Genomic DNA, 11,059 nt, shown 5'->3' with positions numbered 1-11,059 from the left:
TTTTATTTAATTTTATTTTTACAGTTGTTTTCCTGCTTAGGACCTGTGTGGGGATGTGTGGAAGGATGTTGTCTGAAGGGAACCTGTCTTCAGCTGAGAAGACCATGAATCCCTGGAGACAAGAGACAGTGAGATGGTGATATTGGTTGACTTGCTTTGACTGAATTTAGGTTTTGAAGGCTGTGTTGGACAGGGAGACTGGCACAAAATAAACCAGGACATGAATTAACACTGCACTAACTACTCTGCTATAATTGCTCTTTTGTATCTTCACAGTGCATTTTAGGTGTGCCCAGTACCTGAGTTGTCTTTGGAAGCAGGATAATCCACCTTGCATAAAGACATCCTTAGTTTCTATTTTAGTAGTGACTGATGTAGGTTTATTTCATGCCCTGGATCCATGGCTTTTAAGATTATCCTGAGGAAGGCATTATTTAGAAGCATTTGGAAGAAGCAATAGTAGCCAAGAGGAGGATACTGATCCAAGGACAGGATTAGGGAAGGGAGCAGGAAGGACTGAGACACCTGCAGCTGGGAGAAAGAGGCTGACAGCAATTGGAACCAGTGATCTGGAGCAGAGGAAGTACATGGCTGGTGGGATCTGGCAACCGATCCAGGGACAAAAGTTAGCTGTGCATTAACCAAGCCCTGTAAAGAAGTTTTGAATGACTAAAGAAAAACCCTGTACCCAGAAAAACTGTTTATAATATAATTTACCCAGACTATAAATTAAGAGATCCAAATTAAGATCTAGACTTTTAAAAAGCAAAAAGAAACCAAAACATCCCAATTTCTGCTACATCTTCAGGTGATAACAGTATGTTGTCAACTAAAGCAATGTAAATGAGTGCTGAATTCAGTGTTTTCTCACTTAGCTGTGAAGTATTGAGTGTTTCTTCAGTGGCATTTTATTCAAAGGTACCAGCTGAAAAGAAGGAGGGGAAGCTGTGGCTCCAGAGACTCACTGTCAGCTGTTTCATACAACACCACTGACTGCTAGATCCTGCTTTGGGGCATTCATCCTACATATGGCTCCTGAGGGCTTCCTGCACTCCCATTATCCTATTTTTTCTCCTTTTGTGAGTTCACCAGATGACTGAATGCGCAAGGTTAATATTGAACTCAGTGAGTCCTTAGATGGAACTGCTACAACTTGATGGAAAGTTGTATTTCTTTTTTTGAAGATGAGATAATGTAGGAGTGCCAATGGCTTCTTGCACATAGGGGGAAAAAAAGATGAGTCTGTGAGATCTGATAATGTTCCCTGATCCCAGTATCTTGCAATAAATGCCATAAAAAAAAAAACAAAAAAAAAACACTGAGTGAGGCACAGCTGTAGTTCTTCTACACTATTACAGAGCAAGTACTTTCAAAAGTATCCATTGGAGGACACTAGAACACAACAAATCACAGGAAATACGCTGTTAAAAAAAAAAAAAAGTACATTTCTCTTTCAACGAAGAAAAATGAAAGTAAAATATTGTTTTATTTACATAGCCTGAAAATCATTTATTACCTGACTGTTTTTCTTTGTCACACCTTCTATAGATTCATTCCTGCTTTGTTTTTGGAACAGGTGGGAGGTAGCTACATTATAGCTGCATGTATTTTCATGTGTTCTCATTGTAAATAACACTTAGGTAGGTTCAAGCTTGCCTGTATTTCTTTTATATTTTCCTTTTTGTTTTTTAATCATTTGTCAGCGTTATATTAGCTTTTGTATCTCCTATGTATATTTCAAATGATTACTTTTCTTGTATCACCTTACTTAAATCTCACAGCAAAAGTTCAATAAGTCTCTACTCATTAGTAATACATCTGAGTTATAATTCAAATAATGAGACAGTGCTGGACTGCACAACATCTTTGACTCAACATGCTTCTTTGTGAATGAAAACAAGATTTCAGAGTCTGATTCAATCTAACACAAATTAACTGTCATCTGCTTTCTTAATGGCAGAATCCTACTCCTTTCTGTCCACTTCCAATGCACTGAAAATGGCAGTTGCTGAAATGATTTTCTTCCTCTGCTGTTCAGAGGGTGAAGGTAGCAGGTAAGTGTCACTTGTAAGTTGTTTTTATTTTTTGTCTTTGCCTCTGGTGTTCTTTATAGCTCAGTCCTGTTCTATCAGTTGTATTATTATCTGTGGTCTTAATTTCAGTTTTCTCTTCAGCTTCCATGCCAGTCCTTCTCCATTTGAACCAATCTTTCCTCTCGACTTGAAATGCACTGGTAGCAGGATGCACAGCCTTGCTGTGTCATTTTCTCTTAAAACTGACCATTAAACATGAAACTCTTATTCATGTCTTGCTTCTTATCTGACTTCCTTGTAAGGATATTTTGAAAGACTGATGTATGAATAAATGTTCAGTGGGGAGTGGTAGGAAAAAGAAAGATAGGAGTTGTGCATGGGATAGTGTTTGCTTTCTGGTTCTACTACTCTGTATGGACTTTGTGGTCCATTTGCTGTCAAGTTTTTATTTCATTGTTCCATTGTAAGTAAAGCTAGGTTGTATTTCCTTTTTTTTTTTTTTTTTTTTTTTTAATATGCTTTTCATTAAACAATGCATAAAGTATTTATGAGGTGGCTTACAATGTAAGAGTAGTTTCCAAAGAGGAAAATATCATATTAAATACTACTTATAAATAATTCAGTTGAATCAGGCTTGTCACTCCTTAGTTTTACATATGGTCCAGTTCTGGAGTGATAAGTGTCTTTCTGCTTTAGTGACCTTTATACAACTGCAAGTTTAGTTCCTAGTGCAGTTTAAAGGGCAAACTAATACTTTGCAAAGTTCATGAATCAATGTATGTATACACACAAAGAAACTGTAATCACTCGTGACATTTCCATTTTATTGCACAAAAATTTAACTGAGGACCACAAACTTCAGTTAATGTTTTGTGCTTCCATTTCCCTGTAACCTTGCCTGTGGTGTCTGTCTCTCTGCTTATGCTTGTGTGCAAAACTTTGCCATTGGTTTTGTTTTAGATTGTAACATAATGGTGAGATTCTGGTAGACAGATGTTCTGTTTAGAAGGTGGCTTCACAGTGATATGTCTGATTAACTTATTCCTGGACCCTCCTGTTTAACTCCCTATAACTATCTTCCTCAAATGATTTCCTGATGCTTACTCTAGACATCAAAGTGTTTATTATCCAACCCTATGTAATATTAAGCCTTGTACAGGATGTCTGCTTTTACTTATTGAAAGCCACCATTACTATTTAATTCAGGGCAGTGTGTTACCGCACCAGCTTCTACCATCTTACAGGGCAGCCTGCTAGGAAAGCCATTTGTCACAAACAACATTAAGATGTTTTTTTTCTTATGCTAGGGAGAAAGATGAAGGGATAGCCTTTGTGTTCTTCAGCTTGCATGTGTGTAGGCAAAATAGTGAAATCCCTAATACTTAACCTACAGTTCTGCCTATAATAAACCCTAAAGTTCCCCTGCTACTCACAATAAGTGGTGTCTGTCTTCTGTGATTGCCTTGCTGTTTTCCTTGACTGTAAGTGCTATTTAACATGGTTCACATATTTCACCCTGGCCTAATGCTTGCAGTTAAGATTATATTTCACATTTAGGAAGAAATCTGAATTGAATAATACCAAACTGAAGCTCAGAATATCTAAAGAAATTATTCCAGAAATGCTCAGAAATCCCTAAAACAATTTTCTGATTTGATATTTGAGATAAAAAAATGTAGCATGTTTTCACGTTTATACGACTGCTGCCTTTGAGGATTTATTTAAACCCTAACTTTGACAATTATAACTATTATCAAAATTGCTTAATAGCATAATTTTTTTTGTGGCTTCCAGAAGCCTTTAACTTCTATTATGGTAACTCCAGTTTCTGCTCATCTGCAATTCATCAGGTACACCAAGTCTTATGTGCTTTAGAGCTCACAGATGGAATTGAATTCTGCCTTTACGGTGATGATAAATTGCTAATGAATCCAATATAAGCAGCCTGAAGAGAAATGGTGACTGTCTCAGACTTGCCACTTCTAGGCATGAACATTAATATTCATTATGGCCAAGGATTTTAGTTAAATTAAAGGCTATTTGATTCTAATAAGAGTCAGGAACCTTCCTCTGTATTTGTGTTAGAAGTTGTCACTGGTTTGAATGTTTTCTAATCTAGACTGTCTACTGTGCCCAAATTTATTTTGCTTATGCATCATGGGTTCTTGACACAAATGTTTATTAACAACAGATGCCATTAAATTAATATGAAGAGGTATACTGTCATCTACAAAAAAATATAAATAAATAAATAAATCAGGTAGCTAAACTGAATTTAACTCCTTGACAATAAATTGGAGGACAATTGACAGGAGCCTGCTTACATAAGAAAGGAGTTTCATTTCATTGATTTTTACAAAATACAGCAGCCACAGCAATTTATAAAGTATCCTTGGGAAGCTGGAGCCCTTTTTTCTCCACAAGAGTCTGTAAAGTGTCTGTGGTAGAAGACCTTGGCAAATCCAGCCTAGGTCTTCCTTGAAAAAGATTAGAAACTCGCTCTGTCTCCGTGTCTGTTCTGCTGCACAATTTGGGACTCTTATATGTGAGAAAGTGACAGTACAGCAATCATGCATGCACGCAACATGCCATGGTGTTAATTGTGCTGCTGTCACTCCACTGCAGATAGGGTTTATTCTGAGGTAGATCAAAGCAGAAATCTGCCCCAGCAGACTCTGGCCATGTCAGCAGAAAGACGTGCTTCCAAAGGGAAGTCCTTTAAGAACTGTGGCAGAGCTAATGCTGTCCTAGTACAAGCCTGCCAACAGTCCTGCAGTGAGCAATCACTAGAAAATTTTTTTTTAAATGAATCAACTCTTACAGACAAGTTTCTTGGTGTGGGTTGTGGGGGGAGCATGTAAAATAACAATGACTTGAAAGAGCAGGCAGAGCTGCTCTAAGTCTCAGACTGTGAATGCAGTTCACCATCTGAGGTTTACCTGAGGGCTCTCCAATGATTTCTGTCAAACTTTGCTCTGGTTAAGGGTATTCCCTGCCACCTGTCTGCCCCAAGCCTTGGATGGTGTCTCTGTGGTGGAGCTAGCTACACATCTCTAAACTCAAACATGTCACAAAACAGAGTGCATTTGCTTCCCCACCAAGAGGGGTGCTGCAGTGGTTATTGCAGTTGGGTTGCATAAACCCTATTCTGTTGCTTGTAGGATTGGTAACATAAGTTTTATTTTCCTTTAAGTATACACTTTGACTCATCTTCCTTAGGGATTCTTTCTGCACTGCAAGGAAATAAAAGTTGGACTTACTCATGTATACAGAACAGAACACATGAAAGAAGCAGTTGCAAAAGACTTTTATACCTGCTGTTAGCAACAGTAACCAAACTTCTCCTTCATATTTTTTTCTCATCTGTAAGTTGTGGTATTTCTTAGAGATTGTACATGAAAGTTAATATATTACATTTATCCTAGTAAACATAACTTTGGGACCTGCCTACCCACAAATATTCTAAGGGTAACTAACATGGACTTGTGACTTTATAAATAAAGCAGGATAAATAAAGAGGATAGCCTTTTACACAAGGTATAAAAATGGAGGATGATGATCTTTCTTTAATGTTTGTTTAGTTCAAGTGTATGAAACTGGATAGAGAATTTCTCTTTCCTAACTAGTCAGTACAAACCAAGAAATGACATTCCTAACACTTAGAGTCTTGTCTTCTATAAGTAGGAAGCAATAAAAGATGCAAATTATTTCTTTTTCCCAGGTCTTTTCTAAAGGACATTTCTTCTAAGGTTACAGTCGCCAATTTCATTTTAATTTCCACTTCCATTAATGTTATTTGAAGAAGCTGCAGCTATGTTGACTGGAACAACATACAGTAATCCTTGTTTTTAGGCTCTTCATTATTTCCACTATCAGTACCTGTGTAGTAGTAGTACCTGTTTTATTCATTAATTTGACCATAAAAACTTGCTGATATTGGATCAAGGTCTGGGCCTGTTGAATTACACAACTGCACTCAGGATAACTTTGGGGATTGACTTAATGCCACTGTGGCATTAAGGTGACCGTGTCAATGCAAGAGTTGCAGCCAGGTGCCGAAGAACAGTACAGAATGCAGACAGAATTCAACAGGCAGAATGTAGCATGATGCACTTATTGCCCTCCCTGAGCACAACAGGGAGAGCTAAAGACAAATTCTAACCTTAACGTGGAACTTTTTGACTCCTATGAGTGTAAGCTATACTTTTTGTGGTTTGATGTATTCACTTCACTATTCAAGTTCACTTTGACAGGACAGTTGTATAAGATCACATCACCTTGGAGATGCTCGGAGATGTTGGAAGCTAAAAGCTTTGTGTTTCTGTGACTGTTGTTTCCATAGAGAGAAGCAGAAGAAGTTAACATCTTTACCTTTTCTCCTTTATCCATTTTAAATACAATGCTGGTACCTATTAGTTATCTTCTGAATCCAACTTAGAAAAACTGAACAGGACTTTTTGAGCTAAGTTTTCCTCAGAGAACAGAATTTGTGTAAAGTCATAAATATCCTATAATTTCATGCTAAAATATGTGAGGGAAGGAGAAAAACATGGTGAAATTGAGACAATAATCATTTCGTGTTCACCACATCTGTGGTCATGTTTCTATTTTATACTGTTGCTAACATACCCTTGGTTCATCAGAGAGTAACAGCTGCTAGTGGGGAAAAAAAAAGAAGACTAAACAACAACAAAAAACCCACTACCACCACCACCAAGAAACACACAAATCTTCAGTTAGATTTCTCTATTTTTTAGTAATTCTCCAAGAATGACAAGTTGAAAACATTCCACCTTTCACCCTATGCTTTTTCAGTTTTTGTTTTGCTAGCTTTAACATCAAAGAATAAGTAAATAGCAATTGCTGCTTTTATCTTTGTGTCCCATATGAGGAATGAGTGTATGCAGCAGAGTCCCTGTTGTGGTTCCTGTCATGAATCAAAATGACTTCACCTGTCACTTTTAGAGTTAAAATTTGTAGTCTTGGTACTCAGACGGAGCATTTTACTGAGGATAAAATGACATGGTTCCAGAGCAAATTTCAGTTGTGGAAATCTGAACTGAAGAGTCCTGATGATTTCATACAGCAGATTTTATGCTAAGCTTTAGTTGATCCATCATATAGGTGCTTTGAAGGTGACTTAATAAACCATGTGGAATTTGAACCAGGCTCTAGAGATGCTAGGTCTAAAGGAGTGTACAAAGTTGCTTGTTGGATATAAGAAAATAGCAGCCCAGCCTTCTGGAAAGGTGACCAGAAAAAGTTCTGAGAGGCTGTATTAGTTGATTAAATGCTTATTATGAGAGTTAGGTATAGTTCTAAATGGCTTAAATACAAGAAAACATCTGTGGTAATTTGTCAAGGAAAAATGTTTCCACTTGTTTCTGCCTTTTTTCTTGTGTTGCTTTTTAGCCATATAGTCTTGTATGCACTTTAGAGCTGATTCAGAGGTCTAGAGTGATTGAATACAGAATTCAGATTGAATTTCTATTAACTCCATGCATGGACTTCCTCTCCTTATTGCAGAATGCAGGTCTGTGGTCTGAGTTGTTTGGAAGTAATTATTCTGGATATACCTATCACGCCTTTCTGTGTAAGCAAGTCCTTACTGTTGTCAAATATGTTTTGCAGATGGAATATTTGTATCTGGATAATTAATTATTCATACTTTAATAATGTATTATAATTATGAATTAATTGAATGAACAAAATATTATTCTTTCTTGCAGTGAGAGTGAAGCTGGATTAAAGACAATAAAGTTGTACTATTCCTGATAGTATAGACGTGTACGATAACTAGACAATGGAAAAATTGGAGATTAAAAAGGAGCAAGTGAAAGCATATTTATTGTTTTATTGCTTACTATTCACCACAACATCTTAATGTTACCAGCTATGTTTTGGGTGTTTCAGAGCTGGAGTTCATCATTGTTCCTGCTTCCTGGTGGCAGACAGCTGCCACCCTGCAGTCATCCCTTCTCTCCCTCCTCCTGCCCTCCTGCCTGGCTACTCCTGCTCCCTGCTCTTTCTGCAGGATCTGAGCACACATAGGAAGTAATGCTTTTCTGTCCTGCTGCTACTACAGTGAGGGAGGGAAACTGACTTGCCTCTGGTGATGGGCTGACAAAATCAAAGTAATATTAGTTGTCATAGATAATAGCAATCAGAATTTTTGGCTTAGTTGATGCAGGAGGGAGATTCCTGCTTTTCTTTTTTCCCCTGTCTTATTTGTGTAACTTGCCCCTCAGCATTCCTGGTCCTTCTTTGGGTGGGTAGAGAGGATCCAGCTTCAGAAGGAAATTATTGATAAAAAGGGACTGCACCTTGGTTCACTCCATTATGACCACCACTGTCCTTGGACTGAGCTGCTGTTGAACCACGTTGCTCATCATCTTTTCTCAATGATCAATAACTAATGAAAAACATGGCAAAGAAGTTTCAAAATATACTAGTAAATCTAAACTCTTTAATTGTAGTTTGACAGGAGCTGGTGCTATATATTCATAGCCGAAACTTTTTTTTTTTTTTTCTCATCTTGACTCAAGACATTTCAATTTAACCTTTAATGTTGATTTCTCCTTCATTAGGCTGGGGGTCCCATTAACTTACAGACTTTTTGTCCATTCAATTTCCTCACTTTTAATTGAACTAGTTTCTATTATATGAACAAGGATAGATTTTGATTTATGGGAATTTTTATTCAATGTTCCCATTGTCCTTTCCTGCGATCAGCAATCCCAGTGAGTGTTAGTGTTTGGTAACTGAAGATGATAACTTGGGTGCATTATGCTAGTAGCATGTAGAATTAGTCAGGTGCTGCTTAAAGTTGTTTTAAAATTATGCAAGATAGAGCATAAAATGTACAGAATTATTCTAGTGCATTTAATTAGTATTAAAAACAAGATCCACATTTGCATTCTTTCTTTTTGTATGTAAGTATGCACACCATCTGATAAGCTAGAATTGTGGAAGGTCATCTAGAGGAAGAATGGGATAAAATTTTCCCTGTCTCTGAAAACATCTGCAGATCTAAAATAAAAAAAGTAGGAGGAGGGGGAGAGGGTGAAATGAACTAGAAATTCTGACAGGGACATGGGTTGCTTACAAATAAGAATAAACACTCTCCATAAGACAGCCCAATATTGCAGAATGGGTGAACTGCATAACTGGAACTGATGATCATTGATGCAGGATAGATTGATTTAGGGATGCTGATATCAACTCTTTATTGGGAGCGAGAATACAAAGACACTAACAAGCACTCCTTTCAGACCTTGGGAATGTGCTGAGCCTATTTTTCAGTTGAATATGGTTGTTTTCAGGTGGTCAATATGTTTCAAAACTATCCACATTGTGGCCAAGCACTGTAGCAGCAGTTTGCATCTTCCAGCTCCTGGCAGTTCATCTTTGGTAATTTCAGCTGTGAATACTCGGATCCTAGTGTTCATACTGAAAGTACCAGTTGAGCCTGGGAATGGTGGTGCTGTAAAAAAATGTGCTGGATCATTTGAGGCAACTAATCTGTGCTTGGTATAGCCTAGTTGGGGAAAACACATCTTCACTGCAGCTCATCCAAGATCTATTAACCAAAATTTCACCATGATGCCCTTCTTGGCCGTAACCCCACTCAAACCTGGGCAGGAGAGGCCTACATGTTATTTCCAAATGCAGGATAGTTGAGAGTCTGAGACAGGCAATTTGTATGGGTATTCTTGTGTAAACCAAGTAGATAACTCTTAAATGTGATGTATTTTCTGAAGCTTAGAAAAATACTTGGTAAACAAATCCCAAACATGCTTGAAGAGCTGAGAGCTATGCTGAGCATCTGCCATTTCCCCTGGGTGAAATTGTCAGCATCTTTTATAAATGCAGACCGAGTTGTCACTCTTGTTGGGATTTTGCTAAGGTTTATCATTCATTGTTGTAATTAGGACCTCCTAATTCCTTTGAGAGTGCATAACTGATACCATGTTAGCAGAGTAATGGACGTGTATTTTGGCCAAGTTGGCTGAGTTTTGACCTAGACATTGTTTTTTCTTCTCACACCAAGCAGAGGCAATATACAGCTATATACCATTACTGCACATTGCCATTATTTTTCTGCATTTTCTGTTTTCTGTGAAGGCCAGAGATCAATATAAATCCAATTTAAATCTCTAAATATATTTAATGCCAGTAAACCGATAAAACCAATTGAGGTGCTTATATAACCATCATTATTGTACTCTTTGGTTGACTAATTTGAGTAAAGTGAATGTAAGTACATCTATTAAAATCTCTCATATAGATTTATATTCAGTATTTTACATTCAATGTTTGTTTTCAGTTCAATGTAACTGGATTATAATCACATGGATTAGTTTCCTTTAAATTTGACCAAGCTAAATGCTAGATAGACTATGTTGCGGGCTTGTACTTCGCTGTCTGTAAATAGCTGGCAAATCCTTTTGAAATAGTAGCATTAATGGTGACCTTAAGAACAAAAATATAGATCAGAAAATTTCCTCTAGGCACTTACATTTATCTAATTTAAAATAATAATAATAATCAGTCAAAAATCACCTAAACCCTATCTTTCAAAGGTAATTTAACTCAACATAATAATGGTCAGGTATTTGTCTCCAAAGCACTTTCTGCAGCATATTTACTACTAATTTAAGAAAATGTTAAGAGAAGCAAAGCTGAAATGCAGCTGAAATCCAGGACAATGTGTTTATATAGAAGTCCCAATTCTGATATTGACCTTGGGTACCAACACCGGAAGTTTTTTAAGTCCTGATAGTAGATGTACTGACAGCCACATAGAGGGCATGGCTTTCTGAGGTTTTCTGAGGAGAGGCCTTGTATGGAGTGTATCTCTGCATGGGTTGGCTCCTCTTCTTCAGCACAGAAGACTACAACATTAGGGGAGGCATCTTTGTGACACTCCTATATATCAGATATAAATCTGATAGATTGATTTTAAATTAAAAACATGCATTTTCTTGTGTTTCCTGATGTGTCTCAAGGGGACTGCAATGTATACA

The 11,059-nt window shown here is 37.2% G+C and overlaps 1 long non-coding RNA gene across 1 annotated transcript in view; it reads left to right on the top strand.

The window, feature by feature from the left end:
- The first annotated feature begins 1,520 nt into the window (after positions 1 to 1,520).
- Positions 1,521 to 11,059, top strand: part of LOC311431701 — a 107,870-nt gene continuing 98,331 nt past the window's right edge. The window contains exons 1-2 of the long non-coding RNA XR_014689583.1: positions 1,521 to 1,583; positions 1,961 to 2,054. This is a non-coding gene — a long non-coding RNA (uncharacterized lncRNA). The remainder of the gene's footprint in view (positions 1,584 to 1,960; positions 2,055 to 11,059) is intronic.

The sequence above is a fragment of the Aythya ferina genome (assembly GCF_964211825.1).
Source record: "Aythya ferina genome assembly, chromosome: 2".
Lineage (NCBI taxonomy): Eukaryota > Metazoa > Chordata > Aves > Anseriformes > Anatidae > Aythya > Aythya ferina.
Note: the sequence above shows the minus strand (reverse complement) of the source record. Positions and strands in the feature narration are given on the sequence as shown.